Here is a 25,691-nt window from a genome sequence, read left to right as displayed (position 1 = left end):
CATCAACAAATTCGTGGTGGGTCAAAAAAGAGGCTTCTGTTACAAATTTAATGCGCAAATCGTATTCGGTGTGGATGCAGCTTAAGAAATGAACTGCAAAATGTCCTTTGAAAAAAAAGATGAAGATAAATAAATATCATATGGAGTTGGAGATTTAGCCGGTTTAGCTCGTGCTGGTTTGCGGCGCCTTCCGTCCGTGAAACCAGGGTTCGACTCCGGGCTGCTCCCTGTTTCCTTTTCTACTTCTGTGCCGGTCCCAAGCCTGGTTGCTTTGAGAGGGTTGCGTCAGGAAGGGCATCCGGCGTAAAACATTGCCAAGTTTACCATGCGACTCGTTTGCTGTGGCGACCCCTAATGGGAAAAGCCGAAAGGGAAACAACATATGGAGTTGGAGATTTGGCGGGGCCCAGCACCCAGGGGCAAGGACCAGAACCCACCCCCCAGGGACACGGACACCCCCGGCTCAGGTGTAATGTGAACCCCTCCCCCCCCCCCGTGTGGAGAGAGCACCGCCGCGCCCAGGAAACCGGCACCCAGGGGACACGGCCGCCGTTGCCAAGGGCCCCGTACCCCCCACCAGGGAAGGGGTAGGGGACAGATGGTCTTATGTCCCACCTTCCTTGCAAATGTGTGTGCGTGTTTGTGTGTTCGAGAGGGTCTGTGTGTGCATGTGTGTGTTTATGTTGGAATGTATATTTTGAGGGGGGAGGGGTGTGTGTACTAAGGGGGTGCAGTTAAAATTGGCGGGTAGGGCACTGAGGGGACATCTCCTGATTACTCACAGTGATGTCCCCTCACCCTCCCCACCAAGGGGCCCTAAATGTCTAAGGTGCGGTTAAAATTGGCGGGTAGGGTGCTTGGAGGACATCTGCTGCTTGCTGGCAGTGATGTCCAAGCACCCCCCCTACCAAGGGCCCTACATGTCTAAGGTGCAAATAAAACCGAAAGAGGGGGGGCCCACTCCACACAGCAACCATGGGAGGGGGGGGACCACTGCCAAATAGACCCCCCCCCCCCAAGGCGCATCGCAGGCTAAGTCCCCCACCCCCTCACCCTAATATGAGGTTATACGTGGAAGGGGGTAGGTATGTCCTTTAAATGACTTCACAGCTGTTTTCAAACCCATTATCAGTCAGTCTGCCTATTTAACCCTTGTGCTATCTTAGATGACCCCACCCTTACATTGACGTGTTATTCCTACCATGACAAAGGTGGATAAAGGTGGAAAGATTTAATGTAATCCATGGACACCAGTGAAGATCACAAATCATTAAAGAAAAAAGGTTCACCGAACTGTCTAGTGGGTCTAGAGGACCCAACTCCCAATGTTAAACTGCCTAGGATAGCACAAGGGATACAGGGAGACAAATAGTCACATTGCTGTTTGGTGAAAAGGTGTTTACCACAATGAACAAGGACAACAGAAAGGGAAGGAGAAAATGTCCCAGGACATTAAAAACAAAATTATAGACAAACATCGTAAAACCAGTAAAACCATCTCTAAGCAGCTTGAAGTTCCGGTGACGACAGTGGTACATATTATTCAGAAGTTTAAGACCCATCGGACAGTAGCCAACCTCCCTGGACATGGCCGGAAAAGGAAAATTGATGACAAATTGAGGAGACGGATAGTTCACACTATATCCAAAGAGCCCAGAACAACCTCCAAAGACATTAAAGGTGAACTCCTAGATCAAGGTACATCAGTGTCAGATCGCACCATTCGTCGTTGTTTGAGCCAGAGTGGAATTCATGGGCGACGACAAAGGAGGACACCACTGTTGAAAGGAAATCATGAAAAAGCAAGGCTGGAATTTGCAAAAAATGCATGTTGACAAGCCACAAAGCTTCTGGGAAAATGTCCTTTGGACAGATGAGACAAAACTGGAGCTTTTTTGTAAGGCACATCAGCTCTGTGTTCGTAGACTCAAAAATGAAGCATACAACGAAAAGAACACTGTCCCTACTGTGAAACATGGAGGAGGCTCAGTTCTGTTTGGGGGCTGCTTTGCTGCATCTGGCACAGGGTGTCTTGAAGTTGCGCAATGTCAAATGAAATCTCAAGATTATCAAGGCATTCTGGATAGAAATGTGCTGCCTAGTGTCAGAAGGCTTGGACTCAGTCGCAGGTCATGGGTCTTCCAACAGGACAACGATCGAAAACACACAGCCAAAAACCCCCAAGAATGGGTAAGAGAAAAGCGTTGGACTATTCTAAAGTGGCCTTCTATGAGCCCAGATCTGAATCCCATTGAACATCTGTGAAAGGAGCTTAAAAATGACATTTGGAGAAGACACCCGTCAAACCTGAGACAACTGGAGCAGTTTGCTCATGATGAGTGGGCCAAAATACCTGTGGACAGGTGCAGAAGGCTCATTGACAAATACAGAAACCGTTTAATTGCAGTGATTGCTTCAAAAGGTTGAAATATTAAGTTATGGGTACCATCATTTTTGTCCAGCCCTATTTCATTATTTTGTTTTTTTAAATAATTCTGTTAATCAACGACTCAAAAATAATGGCTGACTTTGATTATTTAATTTTCAAGAAATCTTTATTTATTTTTACATTTGAACGTTTCAAGTCATTTCAGTGAGCATTGTGGACTTTCTTTCTTTTACTGAGGGTAACCAACAATTTTGTCCACCACTGTATATTGTGTTCCAAAACCATAAAGGCAGGAAGTTCCATGACTCGACTAACTGTCTGATAACTAACTTGTCAGATCAAAGGGAAGGACCCATAACCAGTCATGTCACAAAAAAAGCAATAAGGTGACACCAACCTGGAGGGTCCTCCAGCTTTCCTCCTTTCACCGAAGAAGACAGTCTGCAGTTCTAACACTATGAGCATCTCAGCTAACCTCTTTAAGAGTCACTAATGTTGACTTTCATCAAAGCTGCATTCGCCTCCAGCACACAGGTCAGAGATTCTCTCATGGCTGTGATCTCAGGAGAATCCCAGAAAAAAAAGTATTACAAAAAAAAAAACACAATGACAACACAGAGCACCAGAGGAATAGTATAAAAAAACAAAAAAACCCAGCATGGGATGGATGAGCTAATTCTGTCGTTTTGTCGCTCCATTTATAAGAAAACCAACTGCTGGAGATTATTGCTTCCCCCTTTTGCCCTCTGTCTTCTTTACCTCTCCTCTAATTCATTAAATTATCCATCTGTTTTCTTGTTATTTATTGTTCTTTTCAATCATCCCCTCATCCTTTTTACATCCTTGCTTACCCTTTTCAATCACCTTTGCTCTCCTCCCCTCACCTTTATTGTCCACTCACTTTCTTCCTTTAATCAACTCTGTCTTTCTTCATCCGACTCTAGATAAGCAGAAAACAGTAAACCAGCTGCTGTGTGATAAAGACGGGGGAGAGAAGGAAGAGGGGAAATAAATAATGGTCAAATCACAGAGACAGAAAAAGACAATCAGGTTAACTAATGAGAGGATGTGGGAAAAAGGAAAAAAAGTAAGAGTAGATAAATCACTTTAAACAAAAAAAAAGAGGAGCCTGATTGGAACAAACAGCGAACGGCACACAGAGGTTATGTGCTAGATAAAAACCCGCGCATGCGTCTACAGAATCAAACATCTCAAACGAAATTTACAATGCAGTTATCTTTTTTGTTTTTTAGAAAAAGAAATGTTCTTGAGGGATGTAAGCACCAGTGTTTTTATTTGTTCTGAGCCCGTTAGATTGTCTGCTTTAAGACTTTCAAGATGTCCAAACTGCTAAAAATGGTATTTATTAATATTTAGATGTTAAAAGTTTATAAAAAATGTGTAAATGTCTCTGGAAATATACATTTTTTAATCATCATACAGAAACTGAAGAAAACTGTGCACCTTATTTTGTCGAAGACTCAATCGGATGTTCCTATTTTAATTAAAAAATCTTATATTTGCATAAACCTAAAACTTTCACCTCTTTCTTGCTAACATTGGCAGCTTTGAGTGACTCCTCGCCCACATTAAGCCGAGGGCTGTTGCTTAAAGCCAAAACAAGTGATAAAAACAGATTTCTGAGCTACAAAAGACCCTTCACTTCGACTCTACAAAAGGCAATTAAAAGGGACACAAGACTTGTGGACAGCTTTTTTCCAAAAGCTGTCACTGTACTAAACTAAATTGTACTAAACTCCAAATTTTACCCAACTTACCTGATTTTTACGACTTGTATGTATGAATTGTCTGTAGTATGTCTGACACCAAACCAAGTGTGTGTGTGGAGTTCTGAGAATATAAGGCATGCTTTCAGAAAGTGTGTGTAAACAACTGAGAAAAACGGTAAACTAGATGGAACTTCGACCAATCAGGGACTCCGATTTGGTAGTGATGGCGTCCACTTTAATTTAATATTTTCTCTATTTAGAAAGGTTTAATGACTGCAGGATAGCAATATATTTCCTTTTTTGTTCACTTACAAGATTCAAAACAATTCAGCTCCTCAATGTACATATGCATTATGTGCTTTATAAGTGAAAAAGAAAAGTATAATCTACTTACAGTCAGGGCCAGAAATATTTGAACAGAGACATATTCTTTCTAATTTTGTTTCTGTACATTACCGAATTGAGTTCTGAATGAAACAACTCAGATTCCAATGAAGTGCAGACTTTCAGCTTTTATTCCATGGGTTGAACGAAAAGATTGCATAAAAATGTGAAAAACTAAAGCATTTTTTAAACACAATCCCTTCATTTCATGGGCTCGTAAGTAATTGGACAAATGAAATAACTGAAAACAAAATGGTCATTACTAATATTTGGTTGAAAATCATTTTTTGGTAATGACAGCCTGAAGTCTTGAACTCATGGACATCACCAAATGCTGGTTTTTCTCCTTCTGAATGCTCTGCCAGGCCTTTACTGCAGCGGCATTCAGTTGCTGTTTGTTTGTGGGCCTTTCTGTCTGAAGTTTAGTCTTCAAAAAGTGAAATGCATGCTCAACTGGGTTAAGATCAGGTGACTGACTTGACCATTCAAGAATATTCCACTTCTTTGCTTTAATAAACTCCTGATTTGCTTTGGCTGTATGTTTTGGGTCATTGTCCATCTGTATTATGAAACGCCGCCCTATCAGTTTGGCTGCATTCACCTGGATCTGCGCAGACAGTATGTCTCTGAACACCTCAGAATTCATTCGGCTGCTTCTGTCCTGTGTCACGTCATCAATAACCACTAGTGTCCCAGTGCCACTAGCAGACATGCACGACCATGCCATCACACTGCCTCCACAGTGTTTTACTGATGATTTAGTGTGCTTTGGATCATGAGCTTCGTCACACCTTTTCCATACTTTTATCTTGCCATCGTTCTGGAAGAGGCTGATTTTGGTTTCATCTGTCCAAAGAATGTTTTTCCAGAACTGTACTGGCTTTTTTAGATGCTTTTTAGCAAAGTCCAATCTAGCCTTCCTATTCTGAAGGCTTATGAGTGGCTTGCATCTTGCAGTGTACCCTCTGTATCTACTTTCATGCAGTCTTCTTTTCATGGTAGACTTGGATATTGATATGCCTACCTCCTGGAGAGTGTTGTTCACTTGGTTGGCTGTTGTGCACGGGTTCCTCTTCACCTTGGAAATTTCTGCGATCATCCACCACTGTTGTCTTCCGTGGACGTCTAGGTCTTTTTGCGTTGCTGAGTTCACCAGTGCTTTCTTTCTTTCTCTGGATGTACCACACTATGGATTTTGCTTCTCCTAATACTGTAGCAATTTCTTGCACGTTTTTTTTTCTGTTTTCTCTGCTTAATGATAGCTCCTTTGACCTGCATGGAGAGCTCCTTTGACCGCATGTTGTCTGTTCACAGCAAAATCTTTAAAATGCAAGCACAAGTCCTCTAATCAACTCCAGGCATTTTATGTGATTCACTTATAGTGATATAACAAGGGAGTTGCCCACACCTACCCATGCAATAGCATGGAAGTCAAATGTCCAATTACATACAAGCCCATTAAATGAAGGGATTGTGTTTAAAAAAGGCTTTAGTTTTTTACATTTTTATGCAATCTTTTTGTTCAACCCATGGAATAAAATCTCAGTCTGCACTTCAATGGCATCTCAGTTGTTTTATTTAAAATTCACTGTGGTGATGTACAGAAACAAAATTTGAAAGAATGAGTCTGTCCAAATATTTATGGTCCTGACTGTATGTCTTCAGATCTCCTCTGGAAATCTGTAGACAAAAATCACCATTAAGGGCCTCTCTTTGCAAAATGATAAAAGCACTCATGACACTCATGACAAGTGATGAGTCTACAAGTCTGCGTATACCCTGCAGGCATGCAAAACACACCTGCGGGGGGATGCACAGAAGTGTGCACATGCTTCTTGCAAACACGTTAAACATCAATCAAAGCACAGTGTTTTGAATGTGTTTTTTATTTGGGCTTTATTAGGTCCTGTTTTCAATCAGAAAGAAAGAAATGAACACAGAAAAACTTGAATATGTGTGACAATTTGGTGTCATTTTCTTAAAGTGGCTTGACGAGCCATGTCCATGTTGAAAAAAAAGCCTTCCATTGTTTTGCATTGAAAAGACAGTCAAATATTGGATGTGCAGTTGGTTAGACCTCCTTTTTCTCACCTTGAAAGCTAAAAAAAACAGGAACAATGTTTTCATGCACCTAAAATGGTCTATTTGGACACCCAAGGCTCCCAGATTAGATACCAAACATTACTGCAACAACACAAAGGCGCTAGAGTCATACAGTTTTTCCCAATTTCTAAAACACTAAGTGACATTCTCTAAAACAGTCAATCAGCTGCTTTAACTGTTTTCACAAAAACATCCCTCTTTGGTCTAAATCAGGGGTCGGCAACCCGCGGCTCCGGAGCCACATGCGGCTCTTTAGCGCTGCCCTAGTGGCTCCCTGGAGCATTTTCAAAAATGTTTGAAAATGTAAAAGATGGGGGAGAGAAATATATTTTTTGTTTTAATATGGTTTCTGTAGGAGGAAAAACAAGACACAAACATTCTTAACGTTTTCCAATACTGAAAGAATGTGTAGAATAAATATTGTAACACCCAGCAGGTAAGTCACTTGTAGCGGGAAATACGGGAGCCACGCTGTCAAAAAGTTGAGCTGTCAATCAACTGGCAGCGCTCGAGAACTGTCCGTGGCCCATACACCGGACGACTCCGAACAGTCTCAGAGCGGAGGAAGCTTTTAGCGGACAGCTAAGCAGGTGGCTGATATAAATCGAACCACCGTCAGTTCCGTCCATTGCTTGATGAAGTTGATCTCCTGCTACACAACACAGTCCGATGGCTGTCCAGGGGTGACGTTTTGCGTCACTTTGTAGTCTGTTTTGAACACGCGAAAACATTCCTGAAAAGCAAAGACCTGCTGAACTACCCGCAACTGGAAAATACTGTGGCTCGAAAAGCTGCACTTTTTAGTGGATATGACTGTGACAAGCCACCTAAACGAGCTGAATTAAAGTCTCCAGTGGCGGGAAAATATTGCAGCGCAAATGCTTGAAGCTGTTCTGTCATTCGGGCGCAAGCTGACTGTCATGGGTCACGCACGTTCCATTTTATTGTTTTTGTTCGAATCCTCAAAATAAAACTGACATCAAAAATCGGATTTCTTTATTACATTTCTTTAATTTTATCAAAGCAATGAAACATAATTCATTGATATAATGAAGTTAAACTTGCACAACAGAGCAGACACGTGACGCGTCGTTCTCCGCAGAATGTACTGCAGGGCAAATAAACATTTAATCAATAATAATTATGTATTTGTAGCAACTTAGTCATTTTGATAGTAGGCTAATATAGCTAATGTAGATACATATTGCATGTGTTGCCTTCAGTAGCGGTTTTAGGCACGGGCCATACGGGCGATCGCCCGGGGCGGAAAAATGACGAAGGGGCGGCGCCAGCGGCTCAGCTCTTGTAAAATACTTTATGCACCACTATTGGTTTACTTATATCACAGAGTTTGTAACAGCCTGAAACCTGGCGGCGCCCCCGCCCCGCAGCTGCGCTCCCTGCTGTCTTTGAGGAGTAGACGCAAATGTGTGTGAGAAGGAGAAGGGAGGGGGCGCGGGGTGAAGAAGGAGAAGGGAGGGGGCGCGGGGTGAAGGGTGCAGGCTGAGGTGAGCACGGAGCACAAAACGCATGCGCAAACCTGGCTGGATCTTCTTCCAGGGGGGCAGCGGTCGCGGGCCGCGGCTCAGTGCTTGATGAAAAAATAAAAATAAAAATTGCGCCGCCATGTAGCGAATTAGCGCCCCTGGGTGCAGCTGCACGCGCTCCTGCTGGAAATGTTTGACGAACGGGAGGGGGGGGGGGGGCTGCGGGTATAAAAAAGGTATAAAAAAATCATGCTTTTTTGGTTATTTCAAAAAAAAAATGGGAAAACAAAAAAAATTCTTCACTTAGATGACAGTTGGTTTAGTCGACAGACTTGATACCTATGTCAGGACATTTATGCTAAATGCAAAAACATCTGAAATATGGAGAAAAAAGGTCAAAGCTGGTGCCCAATTTAGAAAGAAAAGAGAAGAAGAGGAGAAAAGAGACAAAGAAAAGGGTATTATCGCATAGCTAGATGCACGTTTTCTAAATTCGAATGCTACCTGCCCTACAACAACAACAACGTTGCAGAGGAAAAATCTCTTGTTTGGTCTATCATGACCAAAACTGAAGTAGGCCCAAATATTACAAATAACGTCCTTTTTAAGATATTTATTCTTAAATGTTTGCTCTGTCTTAACTTGTAACATTAGTTATGATTCGTGTGTCTGTCTGCTCTGCTGTAACACAAAGTTTTTGTTGTGTTTTATTGTTGTATATTAGTTCATAATGTTAAATAAGCTGTGATGGTAGAAGGCTGCTGCTGCTGCTGCTGCTGATGCTGCTGCTGCTGCTGATGCTGCTGCTGCTGATGCTGCTGCTGCTGCTGCTGCTGCTGCTGCTGCTGTTAGCTTTTCAAAACTCCAGTTGATCAAGTCATACCTGAGATCACCAATGTCTCAGGAGCAACTCACTAACCTGCTGTTGTTAGTATCAATCATTCATGGGGGGAGCAGATTTCATATGATGACGTTATTGACAAGCTTGCATCAGGAAGGCCGCAAAGGTTAGGTTTTAGTTAGTGTTTTCTGTTCTTAGTGCTGCAGTTACATTTATTCTAGTGTATTATTAGTGTGATTTGTAGTTTATAATATTTATTTCAGATTGTTTGTGTTTATTAAATATTTCCTAACTGTATTTTCAGTTACAATAAATGGTCAAAGTGAATCTTATGGGGGGGGGGGGGGGCGCTAGAGGAGGGCCTCGCCCGGGGAGTAATTCAGGGTAGAACCGCCACTGGTTGCCTTCATTATAAGGCTTAAATAGGGCTTTTAACATTTTGCGGCTCCAGACATATTTGTTTTTTGTTTTTTTCGTCCAATTTGGCTCTTTCAACATTTTGGGTTGCCGACCCCTGGTCTAAACCTAAGACACTGTTTGCAGTTAACACACAATTTGCGAAACTCTAATCTATTCTTTGCAGAGCACATGATACGTTCTCACTTTGAAAACACAGTTGACATTCACAACACGCAAAAAGTTAACACACAGTAGCAAAAGTCAAACTCGGCTCCAACACGACAGTCACAATAAACACAAAACTGTTCAAAACTGAAGACATTTGTTGCAAATCAACTGCAGTGAATATAACAGTGATGGGTCGTCAGGGCCTTCAAGGCCTTCTCTGAAGACCTAAAAAATATCTGAATCATGTGTTGTAGTTTTTTTCAATTGTTTACACACAATTTCGAAAAACCGGGTTCCATTTTTCAAAATATAATCAGAATTATCCAAACAGCACACTCAATTTTCAGAATTCCTAGATTGTTTGCAAAATGACACATTTCAGTCAAAACATACACATATTTGTGAAAATGGCATTAGTTTTCATTTAACCAACACAGTCCCCAATGATCAGACACTATTGCAGACAATTGATCAATGCTGTGATAAGTAAAAAGCCAAACCGTAAAAAACGAATTTTAGGAAATAGCATGTGCTAGATATTGGGCCAGACATTGTTATGTAAGGGATCATTTCGATGACAAAACTATCCCTTATACACTGACAAATCCACCCTTGCACAAAAGCTGCTTCGATTTGATCACATGCCAGCTCCATGGCCTGAATGAGGGGCAAACGGTCTTAGGGTTGCAGGTCGTATACCTTCCACTGCCAAGCTGAAAAAGACTCTTCAATTGGATTCAGGAAGGGGGAGTATGGGGGAAGGTGGAGGACGTCAGAGTGATCATGGAACCAATTCTTAACCAGAGCAGCCCGATGGAACGACAATATATGGTCCATTTGGTCTAAGGCTATGACATTCTTGTGCAATCTGTCAAAAAATGCAAGTATTGGATTTGCATTAAATGGCCCCAGATTTGCATAGTGGTGGAGGACCCCATTTTGTGTGATAGCAGGTGATTGCGTTTTCAAATTACCACGTGTGCTTCCCTAGCTTGTGGATGTGAACATCCAATTCGTTCATTTGTGTGGTCAGTGGTAATCCGGGGTTTTGTAATGACAAGGAAGTAACCTCACAATCCTTATTTGTGTCTAAAGGGCCGTACACACCGGGACGAATATTCGCCAGGCGTTATTCGCCAGCGTTTTTCGCCACATTTTTTGTGTTCACACCCAGGCGATTTTCGCTGACGATGAGCCGAGCGAACATGCAATTTCATTCCCTGACATTAGATGGCGCTTAATGTAAAGCAGAAAAACTCCTGTACACAAGGTGGCGCTGCGCAACTTTACGCTTCTTAAAGTCGCTTTTCACTCAGAAGAAGAGAGCAAGTATTTACGCGCTTGTCAGAATCATACAAAGAAAACATGAATATTTCAAGCACCAGTTGCTCCAGCTGGTGCTTGGTTCGGGGATATTTTAGAATGTCCGTCATTATTTCTTCGCGGCAATGTAGATGCAACTCGGCATCTATCTTCTTCGCTGGTATGTGTGCTCAGCAAGGCAGTTTTGTGTTTGAGCGCCCCCAAGTTGTGTTTTACTGTAACTTCAGAGGCTCCAGACACGTGTGCAAAAGCGCCGTTTTCATTGGTCGAATAGATTTCGACGCGTCGCGTCAAACCAAAAAAAACGAACCCGCGGCGTTTTTTAAAAAGTGACGCTTTGACGCCTGCCGTTTTTCACGTCGGTGTGCACACTCACATTGGTGCCCTTTGTTTAGTCAGGAGGCGTTAAACGTCGGCGAAAATCGCGGGCAAAATTCGTCCCAGTGTGAACAGGCCTTAAGGTGTCAAAATGTTTGTTTAGTTTCACAAATCACTGTGTTACATTTTGAAAAAAGAGTGGCGCAGACATTGTGTGTAATGTTGTAGAAATTTGTGGCAGTGTTTTGTTCCTTGGAGTAGAGTTTTTCAAATTGTGTGGAGATTTTTTATTTCAGAGTGCAAACATTGGAAAAAAAAACAAGAATTATATTTTGTCCATGCACACTCATTAAATCATTCCAAATGGTCTGTCATTTTTCTTTTATTGTGTTTATGATTGTTATACTTCTTCCAGACAGACATGTATTTTCACATTGGAAAATTTAACCAATCGCATTTCAGTTGTCCTTTGTTGCCAGGCAGGGTCAGAGCTAAAGAGGCCTTCACCATCCATTTTGAAGGCCCCCTAATGCAAAACAATGTCAGTCATTCATTTCTTTCAACCAATCAGATTTTGAGCTGGTGTCAGCTGGGCTTTCTAGCAGGGTTAGGCAACTTCACAGTATTCAGACCTTCCGTGTCAAGCGGACATTTTCGGTTCTAAAGCGAATTAAAAGCTATGCAAAAACACAACTGGACAGACTCGGCTCTCAGCACTGGCCTTGATGGCAATGGAAAAGGTGTTCCTATCTAAATCTACATAACAGGGTGATCAAGCTGTTTTGAGGAAAGAGAGGAGGATGGATTTTGTATTGAAATAATCCAAGTTTTTGGTGAGTGAAATGATAAATATAATAAATTATATTCCAAATGTATGTGTTTATTTTCAATGTTTTTCGTTTGCTGTGGTTGCAAAGTGAGATTTGTTCATTGGTTTGTTTATTCTGTTTATTTAAAGGAATTCATTGTGCTGCAGGAATTTTCAATAGGCGAAGCAAAGGTAGTTTCTGCATCGTAAAATGGTCACTGAGGGTTGAGTTATTTACATGGTCTGCCACTGGAATATAAGGACAGTTCTGGAACAACTGAGCGGCTTTTGAAAGATGCATAACAGAGCAAGACCTTCACCAACCCAGACCATACCAAAACCTTGACCCAGCCAAGACCTGCACACAGACAGAGGACAGGAATTTATGATGAGATCCAGGCTTAAATTATTGACAGTATATTGGTTTATGGAATGACCATGACGGGGATCTAAGAAAATGGCTGAGGTGATTTTGTTGTAGAACAATGTCAGTTTTCACTTTGGTTTGTTTATCAGACAGCTGTTCAACATAAATCCCCTATTTGTATCCATTTTCTTCCACCTTGTTCTCCATTCATTAACCCAGTAAATTTTTTTTCTCTTTGGCATTGGAAGGTTTACAAGAGACAACCAACCATACACTACCATAAAACCTATTGCAGGCCATGGACATGGCTTGTGATGAAATTATGTGTCTTGTCAGGGCTGGATCAGGACACAAGATCTTTTTTTTTTTTCCTATTGTGTGGCTAGGTTGAACATTGCTATCCAGGCCATAGTTGTTGACCATATGTTGGTTTATGGAACAACCATGAGGGAAGTGGGTCAAAAGGTCAACCCTTAACTCAGCATCTTCAAGGTATTAATCAAAATCTTTCATATGAACAATCAACAAAAAAATGACAGAGAATATTTTGAGCCAACACAGAGACAAGATGTTAAAGTGCAATAAATGTGAACCTGGGCTAACAGTAGAAGGAGAAGAAGAAGAAAACCTAAATACTATTACTAATGGGGGGGATGATGTGTTACTATTTTTTTATAAAACATTTTGTGAACAGTGTCAAGTGTTGTGTTATGTAGTGTGTTGTGTTTGCTGTGCACTTGCTATTTTTGATGACAGAGTATTCATTGCGACATCAAAGTGAGCTTTTGACTGAAGAGTCAATTATTTGGTACGTTTAGTTTTTATTTAAAAATAATCCTGTTTGGTGTTTGTCTGTGTAGTGAGTTGTGTTTGCTGTGTAAGTTTTGACAACAGACTTCATTTTGCCCTGAAAGTGAGCTTTTGACTTAAAAGTTTTTAGCCTATATAGATTTAGCCTATATTTTGAAAATTGTGTTTGGCGTTTGGCTAAATTGGTCTATTTTCATGCATTTTGTTTCAGAAACTGTGCCTTAACAATTTAGAAAAACTGTAAAACACAACAGGGAGGCTGGGTTACAGCCATTCCAGCAAAAAAAAAGAGCACCAGCAAAAAAATGGTGCAGCACAAAAACCGGGAGAATCTTTGAATGATCTCATTAACCCTGAATGGAGACGTGATTACCGATGTAATAATAAATTAACCTTATCTCTACAATGCATGAAAGACGCAGGTGGTGTTTAAACGACATAAACACAGACACAGCTCCATGTAGCGATCAGTCTAAAAACATTAGCTGGAAGCTCCTTCCAGACGAGGCCGCAGCATCAAGCTCAGGAAAACATTTTTGGAGAGGCGGCAAGCAGAGAATGCCCGAGCAGAAAGCCTTCTCATCCCACAGCGGATCTATGTCTCTATGTCTGGGGGTGTAACAAGCGAGCGAGATCCCCCAGCCCTGGGTTGCTAGCTGATGGCAAAACAATCCCCGATTCCCTCCCTTTGTGTTTTTCTTTAGTTTGCATCGCTTTTGTTGCACACAGCCACTATTTATTTTTTGCTGTTACCTTTTTTTTTTTTTTGGCCTCAATGGCGGTTCTTGACCACCTTAGAATGTCAATGGCTTATTATACCAATGATTCTTTGACCTAATATCAATCCAGGACACTTTTAGCCAAAAACTTAACCAGTGAGACTCAAGGATAAGTACACTGACCAAAAATATAAACGCAACACTTTTTTTTATTGCTCCCATTTTTTATGGTATGAACTCAAAGATGTGAAACATTTTCCACATACACAAAATAAACAGTTCTCTGAAATATTGTTCACAAATCTGTCAAAATTTGTGATAGTGAGCACTTCTCCTTTGCCAAGACAATCCATCCTACCTCGGAGGTGTGCCATATCAAGATGCTGATCAGACTGCATGATTAATGCACAGGTCTGCCTTAGACTGGCCACAAGAAAAGGCCACTCTGAAATCTTCAGTTTTGTTTTATTGAGGGGGTCAGGGGACTCAGACAAGCAGTCAGTATCTGGTGTGACCACCATTTGCCTCATGAAGTGTGACACATCTCCTTCGCATAGAGTTGATCAGGTTGTCTATTGTGGCCTGTGGAATGTTGGTCCACTCTTCTTCAATGGCTGTGCGAAGTTGCTGGATATTGGCAGGAACTGGAACACGCTGTCGTATACGCCGATCCAGAGCATCCCAAACATGCTCAATGGGTGACATGTCCGGTGAGTCTGCTGGCCATGCAAGAACTGGGATGTTTTCAGCTTCCAAGAATTGTGTACAGATCCTTGCAACATGGGGTCGTGCATTATCATGCTGCAACATGAAGTGATGTTGTTGGATGTACGGCACTAAAATGGGCCCCAGGATCTCGCCATGCTATCTCTGTGCATTCAAAATGCCATCAATGAAATGCACCTGTGTTTGTCGCCCATAACATACTGTATGCCTGCCCATACCATAACCCACCACCATGGGCTACTCGATCCACAACATTGACATCAGAAAACCGCTCACCCACACGACGCCACACAAGCTGTCTGCCATCTGCCCTGAACAGTGTAAACCGGGATTCATCCGTGAAGAGAACACCTTTCCAATGTGCCAGACGCCATCGCATGTGAGCATTTGGCCACTCAAGTCGGTTACGAGGATGAACTGGAGTGAGGTCGAGACCTCGATGAGGACGACGAGCATGCAGATGAGCTTCCCTGAGAGCCTCTTGGACAGCAGCTGTCCAAGAGGCTGATCTCAGGCGATCTTGGAGGTGGACATGCTGGATGTGGAGGTCTTGGGCTGGTGTGGTTACACGTGGTCTGCGGTTGTGAGGCCGGTTGGATGTGCTGCCAAGTTCTCGGAAACACCTTTGAAGACAGCTTATGGTGGAGAAATGGACATTCAATTTCCTGGCAACAGCTCTGGTGGACATTCCTGATATCAGCATGCCAATTGCACGCTCCCTCAAAACTTGCGACATCTGTGGCATTGTGTGATACAACTGAAGATTTCAGAGTGGCCTTTTTTTGTGGCCATTCTAAGGCACACCTGTGCAATAATCATGCTGTCTAATCAGCATCTTGATATGGCACACCTGTGAGGTGGGATGGATTGTCTTGGCAAAGGAGAAGTGCTCACTATCACAGATTTAGACAGATTTGTGAACAATATTTCAGAGAACTGGTTATTTTGTGCATGTGGAAAATGTTTCACATCTTTGAGTTCATACCATAAAAAATGGGAGCAATAACAAAAGTGTTGCGTTTATATTTTTGGTCAGTGTACTTGGGTACTGAACAGTGCAGTTAAAGTTTTCCAGATTCCTTGTAAGACAATCAATCATAAATGTATTATGTGTACAAAAAAAATCAGTAATCAAGAATTAATGTCAAATCCAGTCACATTTTAGTTTCACAAAGTTCAGCCCACTATTGTTTTTTCACATAACAATAATACAAAGAAAAATATTTTTACTCATTATTACTAAACATTATTACTAAACATTTCAGTATGGTCCCGTCTTTGCTAAATTCAAATTTTTTCCACATATTGGACTCTAATAAAGGATTGGTAATCTTTTGCTGCCATCACGTGTGTTTTCTGCTGTAACGCACGTGGAAGTTTTCACGTTATGTAAGGGTTAATGGTTGAAAAAGTGAGAAATTAACGTTTGCCTAAACCATCCGAAGTGCGTTAATTTCTCTTAGTGCACACATGCCATTAACCCGCGTATACCATGGTCACTTCCCAAAGAAATAAACATTCAATCAGTTTTTAGTACTTTCCTCTTGTTTTAGTTTCACACCAAAAAAAAGCGATTCATGTGTTTTGTGGTGCGGCGCTTAGCCGGCTTAGCTGATTGCAGCGGTAAAGAAAAGCAACATAAAATCAATCTGGTTGCATCGTATAAATATAAATTGTTTCATCAAATGAGTTGATTGAGACCTGCTGTTTGTTTACAATAATTTGGCCATAAAATGAATAATGCTTGTATGTCTGGATTTTAGAAAAGCCTGTGCAATGGTCCCCAACTTAACCTCTTCCTCATATAATCACTTAATAGGGTAATGGGGTTGCGGGGTAGGGTACCCTGCAATGGTTCTTACCCCCCCCCCCCCCCCCCCCCATACCCCAACCCTTCTAACATCCCTCTCTCTTCTTCCATCCTTTTCTTTTCCGTCTGGTCCAACAAACATCTGTTACGAATGTAATTTATATTAATAAAGTTTAGTCTAAATTACAAAAAGGGTTTATTCAATTTTACACCTTGTGTGTCAGAAGATTCATAACCCCATGTTGTAACAGTAAAATATGTTCAACCCAAGAGGCCTTCAGCTCTCATCTTTTTGCTAAGCTGTTGGGCAGGACAAAGAAAAAAAAACAAGCACGTGAAATGATGTGAAAGTGGACTGTTAGGTGACTGTAAGCTGGAAAATAAAAAGTCAACCAAATAGACCAGACTTTTAACCACAAAACACGGAAAAAAAACTTTAATTGCAGTTTTTAGCCAAAATCCAAAAACCTGTGTAGTTTTCTAAAACATATTTTCTGCAGAGCAGTGGGAGTTCATTCGAAATTTACTTCTGAGTTGTGGGCTGGACCCTTGGCAACCCTACCACATTTCCCATTACTGAGAGCTATCTGTTTACACCTAACATTAGCGATGCAACAAAAATGTCTAGTCATTTTGGAGCAATGTAGCCGTACAGTTTAGAGCCAGGTGCCAGCTCAGACAAGGAAAACAAAGACGCACATGGATCTTGTCGTCTACAAATGGATGCATCAGAATGGAGAGGAGCAGGAAGCTTGTGGCTCTACATAACAAATAGGATGTTCTTTAAACTGAAATTTTTCATCTGCTACAGATTCACCGAAATTTGATTAAGAAATACTAAGCTTAAATTTCTTTAAATATGTCCTCCAACATCAGAAAAATATCACGTTTTATAAACACAATTTTTATCAGAGTGTGTCTTTAATTTAATGTGTAAAACAGAATGTTTCACTTTGTTGTTTTTGTATGAGTTAAACAATTAAAGATGTGTGATGATTTTAAAATGCATAATTTGTCACTTCACATTTGGAGTCCAAACTGCGTGTTTTCCCACATTATGAACAAAAGCAAAGTCCTTGAGCGACAGTCTCTAATGTATTATTGAGTGAAATATTGCAGGAGATAAGTGTTTTACTTTTTCCCTCTTCTGCCATAAATTAGCAGATATACATAATGGAAGATGTAAAAAAAAAAGAAATCATTTTGAGACAGTTTAAGCTTTTTTCTTTCGTTTTACCGCCTGCCCTTTCCTCTCTCTGTCTCTTCCTCTCTAATGGAGGTACTTAGCATGTGTACCGTGTAAGCAGTGCAGAGAAGCGTTGATGCTGAATTCAATTAGTTAGAGTAAAAACCAAGTCCCGAGAAGAGGTGAACCACAACAGTCCCTATCAGTGCCTCCACAGTGAGAAAGATAGAAGCCGAATCAGGAGATGGAGAATAGTTACAGAATCCTAAGTACTAAGTTTTATGGTGTATTTTTTTTTAAATACCTCTTCTTTATTTGCTGCACTAGGTTTCCATAGAAGTTGGAGTCAGAGTGCAATTGCATTCTACTTTTGAAATCTGTCATTTGTCCGACAGTGTTTTCCTACACTAATCTGGTTCTACTATCATTCATTTTCCTTTTGGTGTAGAGGTAGAGCAGTTGACCTGTGACCGGAAGATTGTTGGTTCTAAAAGTGTGACTTATACATCAATGTAACTTATACACTTTATGATTTTTTTTTTCTTTATATGCATTTTTTGGCATCTGTGACTTATAGTCTGAAAGATTTGGCAAAATAAACCAGAAAGTTGGAAAAGTATTGTTTTGCATATCTATTTTGATTCTTTTTTTTTTTCTGTGATAAATAACAAAGTTTATGTGCTTTACCACTGTCACCACTGCAGCCCATACCATTAACATCTACCGTTCCAGAAAGGACAGTGATTTTAAAGCAAAAATATACCAAAAGATAACTAAAAAACAAACGTCTGACCTCCTCATGTACTAAATTATTGTTGGGTCATAGCACTTTTGCCCCACTGATTAGCAACATGGACTGGAGGGTGACTGGTTCATTTCAGCATTTGCTCCCCTTTGTTGCATCATCACTTGCCCTTGAAGCAAGGAACTTGACCTACATTGGTCCTGTTGAGCTGGTCAGTGGCCACAGGCACATCTGTGAACATGATCTGCTCAGGTAAGAATGTAAAACTATGTGAATGTGAACAGGATGGACTTGAAAAAAAAGGTTTAATCTTAATGGATTGAATAAAGTTTGAAGTACATTTTTCTTGTTTTTATTCATCTCATCTTTGATATAAGACATTTTTGTATTAAAGATCAGGAGTATGTTGGAGGAAAAAGATGATTGTTGATTGTTCTCATAAACCATAAAACATATTGTCCCTTTCTTTTTTTTTTTATTCATCTTCATTGTGTTCTTCCTCAGGGAGCAGAGTCCCACCTGGCCCTATGTTTCCTCTATTTTCCTAATCTTTCCTACCTTTCCTACCCTTTGTCTCCACAGAAGACAATTGTTACATATTGCTTGGCTTTCTTGTGTTTTACCAGTTCTGGGCCTGCGCATTTTCTTTGAGAAGAAGGGCTTTTGTAGTTGTGACCTGTTTTCCATATCAAAGGCAGCAATGTGATGATAAGGCTTCTTAAATTAAGCAACAGATCTTTCAGAGAACAAAAGTAAAAAAAATGCTTGGAAACGTTAATACGTGTGCAGATAGGCATAAATGAAGGGCAAAAATTAAATGAAAATATGGGTACTTGACCAATCAGCTGTTCGGTTGGATAGAAAGCAACTCATTCAACTGAAGCTCATGCAACTTTTATCAAAAAGAGCTAAATATCATAGCAGCAACTTTGATATGCAAATACACGTTCTTTCACAAAAGTCACAATGAAATAATTTTTAAATGTTTTACTCTTGTGCAATTCAGTGAACCAACAAAAAAAAGTTGGATATTTACGTCATTTTGTGGCAATGCTGCCTTTTAAAAACAGGGATATTTATGTGAGATCAATCAAAAAATAAAAGCTTGCAAAATGTGATTTAATTTTTTTCACTTTAGATGGAACCAAATGATAGGTTGCATGGTGGTGTAATGGGTAGCACTCTTCTCTTACATATATAGGTAGCTCTGGAATATTTCAAACTTTTGTGAGAAAAGGGAAATGCTTCTGAACAAAACTGCCAAGCCCGGCGAAAATATTTATGATTCATATTTTTGTCCACTGCCTCTTTTGATGTGGTTGAAATTCAATGCTCAAGGCTTGTCCAAAATTGTGTTCATAGATTTGACACTCGGGTCATGTGTGGGAGAAGCTACCATTAAGTTAATAAGTTACCATTAAACGCACATTCAAGAATGTGTGTTTAGTGCTTTTTTGAATGCACACGTGACATGCCTGGTATGAACGTAGCAGTAAGAGTCTGACGCTAAATGCTCATACATTTCTGAAGATTAGAAGGAGGAAATACTCCATGTGTCTGCGTAAGATTGCACCCTGTGAAGTGACGTGTGTATCAGAGGATGTTTGATTGGTCACTATGCATGTCAATCATTGACATATTTCAAGGCGATGATAATTGACTGTTGGCAATTTTTTAAAAACACCAATTTTTTTTAAATTTGTTTTAGATGGCAAGGAATCAACCCACACTTCCTTTGGCATACAATTCAATATCCACCTCAAAGCTCGAAATTTGAAAAAAACAAACAACATACAGATGGCAGAGGAGGTACTTGAGGTTTCAGAAGCACACACAATCATTTTAAAACAAAACAGTATGGCTGCATGTAGTCCTGCTGTACTGAGAAAGGCATATAGGCTTTGAATATATTCCTTTTTTCTCCAACACATCTCCATCAACTAAAAGAAACCCAACTTTGAGGATAAGCTGCAGCCAATGCAGTGAGACCGCAGACACTGTTCCTCCAGAGTCCCAAAATTCATGCTTAGAAGAAACTGTCGGGCAGCAGATAGCACACTGGGAGGGTCGAGTACCCTTATCAAAGCCACATGTTTGCGGCGCCACACTTATCCACACAGTATACCCCCGCTCCTTCCGAAGCCTTTTTCCTTGCAGAGCAGAAATACTTCTTCAGCGTGGTAATTCTCTGCCTCTCGGGTGCTGCTATTACGTTTCTTTTTAAGGGCCCACTCTGTATACACGGCTGCACCCAGTTTTAAGTCTTGTTTGATTTTAAACTAATTAAACAGCAATGTTTTGCACAAAGCAGGAGGTTGGAGTGTGTGCTCCAGAAAGAGGGGTGTCAAAACCCAACTGTTTGATTTCTAATGATTTAATTAGTACACAAGCTTGGTTAATGCTTCTTCTGAAGAACAGTAACTCCATAAGCTGTGAAATCATCATATAGCGAGGGTGCAACCACTCTTTGTTTCATATAACGTTTTTTTTCCCCACCACAAGCTAGCACTTACTGTGCTCGCTTCAGTACCTTTTATTTTTCACAAAATTGATTCCAATTATCTTCCTTTTCGCTAGCACAGACGAAGACAATTTTCATGTGGTTTATTTATTTTATCTTTGTGAGCAGGCAAGCTTAAGTGCAACAGTAAGCAGCAAGGAAGAACAGAGAAAAGGCTGATGATAAGGCAGTCTTGCAGTATTGACTAAGAGAAGACATCGAAAAACAAACAGGAAAGTAAGTGACTGAGGGTATGTGCAAATTCCCTTTCAACTGCCTAACTAATAAAAAAACTGTATAGTATGATTTATCTAGTGCCCTGGATTCTAAAAGAAATTCAGACTCAATGCTCACTACTAGTTTTATTTTTTTCTTCTTCAAACTGCAGAAATGACATCACCTAGAAGGTTTGCAATGACGTCATCAGTAACTGTCTACCTGCCATGTTGAATGCCAATGCTGGAGGGGAATGTCAGAATACAGTCCAATGCCTTTTGAAATTGGGAAATATCAACAGCAGTTAAAGGCCAAAGATCTCATAACCTATCAGCAAAAATTGCAATATACTGATGGGATTGATCCTAACTGTTTACACAAAGGCTAATTTACGGTGGAACCGTAATTCGGACCTTTGCAGAAATAAAATATCTCAATTTGGCGATTATGCAAGGAAAGCCATGCAGAAACTGTGAAAATACTCACAAGTTCAATGGATGCAAGAATTGTGAAGATGCTAAAAAATAATGGGTCCTATGTTAAAATGTAAGTTGACCTTTTAAGATTTTTTTGATTAGAATAGCTTTTGATTTCAGTAAATATGACCTACTAATGCAGCAAATTTAACAAATGACCAGTTTCAGTTCCTTTAGAATCCATAAAATGGGGAATGTTGTGCGTAATATTGTGGAACAGTGCATTTGAAGGTATTTAGTTTTAAAAAGAAAAGACCTTTATCTTTAGTTTTGTTTGATAATATTTGAAATATATATACTTTCATGGTTGGTGACTTGAAAATCACTGACTGTCAGTCACATTGAGTATTTAGAAACACCATAGAAAAATAACATTTGCATAATAATTTAGAATGTGTTGTAGTTATAGATTAAAATGGAGATTAACACAATTTAAAAGATGATAATTTGTCTTTAATTTATTAATTATGTTTGATGCAATAATTTGACATCCCTTATATCTATTATTTTTTTTCTTCGAATGATGTCAATTTTGCCATTAAAAATAAAATTGTGAGCATGGTGTTCTTATTCCGTTTTAAGTCCAAGGCACTAGATAATGCCGCACTATTTATTTATTTTTAGTAGTTAGGGAGTAGGGAAGGAATTCTGACATAGCCTATCTTTTTCGGATTATGAAAAAATGGATGGTTTATTAACAGAGACTTCTGGGAGAATTCTAGGGTACTCAGTTTGAGATGTGTAGATTTGGACAGTACTATAAAATGGCGAATGCACTATATAGTGCACTAAACAGTGTACAAGGAATTCAGACTCAACCAGAATCAAAGAAGGTCTTTGATAACTTTGGTCTTCCAGTAATATTCTTTGTTGTGCACTTTATAGAGTTTGTGCAACACAATCAACAGCTTCTAAATATAGTTTTACTTTATGGGGCAGCAGTGCAGGAGTTGCATAGATAAGCAGGATATTATGACTGTTCTATGACACAGTAGATCTTTGTATGTGTGCAGCTGCATGCATGTGTGTTCATGTGTGTTTGCGTGAGTGTTGAGATCTGTCACATCACCTCCATGCCATATGAGGTTGCTCATCATGACCCTGCCAGCTCCCCACAGCCTAATATGTCACAGGCAATTATATCACACACAAAAAAAATGGGCACGACTGACACACAAACAAGGGGGCCATGCCACATACACCTGGACAACAAACTCAGTGAAACAGATGCTGCTCATAAGCCATCCAAGGCAAGGGGTTGGATGGAGCCGGGATTTTCCAGAATGAGCAATTAGGAAACTTGGAATGTTATAGGTCAGGATTCCACACTGGTTGTATTTGAAGCAGAGCCCAGCCCACATCAACAAGAAACATCACTCTTATTTTCTTAATGAAGCAACGACTCACATGGATCCTTCTCTAAGCTAAACAGTCTCTGCATAAGGATATGGAGTTGGACAGGTCAATCAGTTTCATACAGTCCAGCTTAAAGACAGACATGTTCTTGGGGCATTTATTCCAAAAATGTGGGAGTTTGCCTGGCATTTATTGGAGACCGGTGTTTATTCCATAAACAGACAGAATGGTGATGATTAATGGGTTAATTTGCTGTGAAATTCAGTCAAGAAATACAGACGACACTAGATGAACAATTCAAGATTTATTTAAATGAAGAGAAAATTGTAATGTGTTCTGATCAGCACTAGTTGCGAATGTTTCTTTTCTCTTGGAAGCATCATCAATCTCCATATGAAAAGTCCTCTTTGCTGTCATTTGTATCCTTTTTTTAGAGACACCTTTCCGTCTTTGCTCAATAATCCATGTTAACATGAATTCTTCTAATTCTTTGCATCTCCAGAAAATCGTTTGCTTAATGCTTGTTATTTTCGGCAGCCGTCTACTCAATATCACCCATCTGATTTTGCCATTCTTGGATACGTTCATGTTTTGCAGATACCTCACCAGAATGCTCTTTGGTGTATGCCACCACACGACATTTAAACGCTTAATCGAATGATCATTTCTTGCCCATCGCTACACTGACTCACAACACAAATACCACAGACACCAGGCATCTTTGCGACTGTGCACGGCCTGGGGTGGTTGGGCGGATCTTAAAGGACACTATTAGAGACCGGAATCTAACAGTAATCAAAAACCTGTTAGACCCCGTGTTAATTGGAGACCGACATCAATTAGAGATGGGCCACAATTGGAAGATACACAGCATATAAAACAATAGGCATAAAATTGCATTTCTGAGAATTTTTTTATTCAAGTTGTTATAAATCAGAAGCAGATGAAAAAATGCGAAAAAATGCGATGAAAAAAGATCGTATTTGTTATGTAGAAAGTACACTCCTTGCTCCATTCCATTCTGATGCACCCACTTGTAGACGACTAGCTCCATACGTCCTTACTGTATTTTTACTCGTCGAAGCTGACATTTGGCTTAAAACCATTTTTGTTACACCTGTTAGGTTGGGAGTCTGAGGCTCTGTAACCTAGTGGGAGAGCATGTAAACAGATAGCTTAGTTATAGGAAAGGGCGCGGGGTTGCTCCAAGTCAACAGTCCCACCCACAAGTCAGAGGTAAATTTCTGATGAAACAATGGTGCTCTGCAGAGACAATGAATAAAGACTATAAAAGACACGCAGATGACATATTACTTTTTAAAAATAATTCACGATCTGTAAATGAAACCACAACAATTATTAATAAATTCTCTTCCAGCTCAGACTACTCAGATAATTGGAATAAATCTGTTATATTGTCATTGTCCAGCAATTCAGAGCAAAGACTCTCGATACCAGTCAAATCAAGCAATATCAAATATCTAGGTATTTATTTCTCCCCCAAACTATCAGAACTGGTGCAGCTAAACTAAAACACCATTACTGAAAGGCATACAGGATGATCTAACCCGCTGGGTCAACCTGCCTCGCTCCCGTACAGGCAAGGTAGTCACAGTAAAAAAAAAAAAATTGCCAAAAGTTAATTATCTCTTCTGGTTGATCCCCACACAACCACCTCTGAAGTGGTTCGAAACATTAGACTTGCCATATTAAGCTTCTTATGGAACAATAAACCTGAAAGAATTAGACTAAAAACTTTAAAATCTGCAAAAAGTTGTGGAGGCTTAGAATTACATAACTTCCACAACTAATTTCTTGCAAATAGATTACAATGCATCTTAAAATGGTTAAAAAACATTCCAGAAACCAACTCATAGTTGGACCTGGAACAGACGTTATGTGTAAAGATCAACCTGTCAGATTTACCGTTTATCAGCCAAACAATAAAAAAAACAGACATGCTTTTAAAGTAGTAATTTAAACGCCACTTTAAAAGCCTGGTGGGAATTTCTCAAAGTGTCAAACTCTTCACTTCAACTGTGTAAAATGACACCCATCTGGAACAATCCAGAAATCCTTGTAAAAAAAATAAAAAATGTTACACTTCCCAGCTTGGCAAGCAGTAACACTACTAGGGCACTTAATTATTGATAAAAGATTCATAACACCACAGGAACCACAAGAATAATATGGAATAAATAACTTCTTAGAATACCAGCAACTTATATCTATAATTACTAAAAAGTTAAATTACAAAGACAATGACCTAAAACTACTAGAACTAGTCACTTATTTGATTATTTTTTCAATAAATAAAACTCTAAAATATACAAACTCTTCTGCAACCTAGATAATAACATGTCAATTCTGATAACTAAATGGGATGCATACTTGAGCATCAGCACAGATCAAAGCTTCTAGAAAAGCTAGAAATATGTCTAAACACCTTCAAATTGACACTATTAAATTAAAAAATGACCAATATTACTTAACTGGAAAAACAAGAAAAATATCAATGTAAGTCAATACAGGAATCTGCTGTTTGATCATTTCAGCTTGGAAAAAATGTCAGCCCAAAGTTCAAGTAACTTGTAAAGAATTCACTCTCTGGCCTCCCAATGTTGACTTTATGACTTAGGGGGTGGGGTGCCTGGGCGTCACCGCTCCTTGTCTTTCTCCCGTGGTTTAGAAGCTGGGGCTGGGGGTTCCAGTCCCCAGCGGGGGCAGTGGAGACTCCGATAGTTGGGGGGTCAGGACTGGTGCCTGGGGGGGCACCACATGGTCTCCAGGACTTGGTTGTGGTTGGGGCAATTGAGTGGGGGTCTCTTTG

The sequence above is a fragment of the Oryzias latipes genome, chromosome 8 (genome assembly GCF_053564925.1).
Source record: "Oryzias latipes strain Hd-rR chromosome 8, Olatipes_Hd-rR_3.1".
Classification (NCBI taxonomy): domain Eukaryota; kingdom Metazoa; phylum Chordata; class Actinopteri; order Beloniformes; family Adrianichthyidae; genus Oryzias; species Oryzias latipes.
This window is presented reverse-complemented; position numbering follows the sequence as displayed.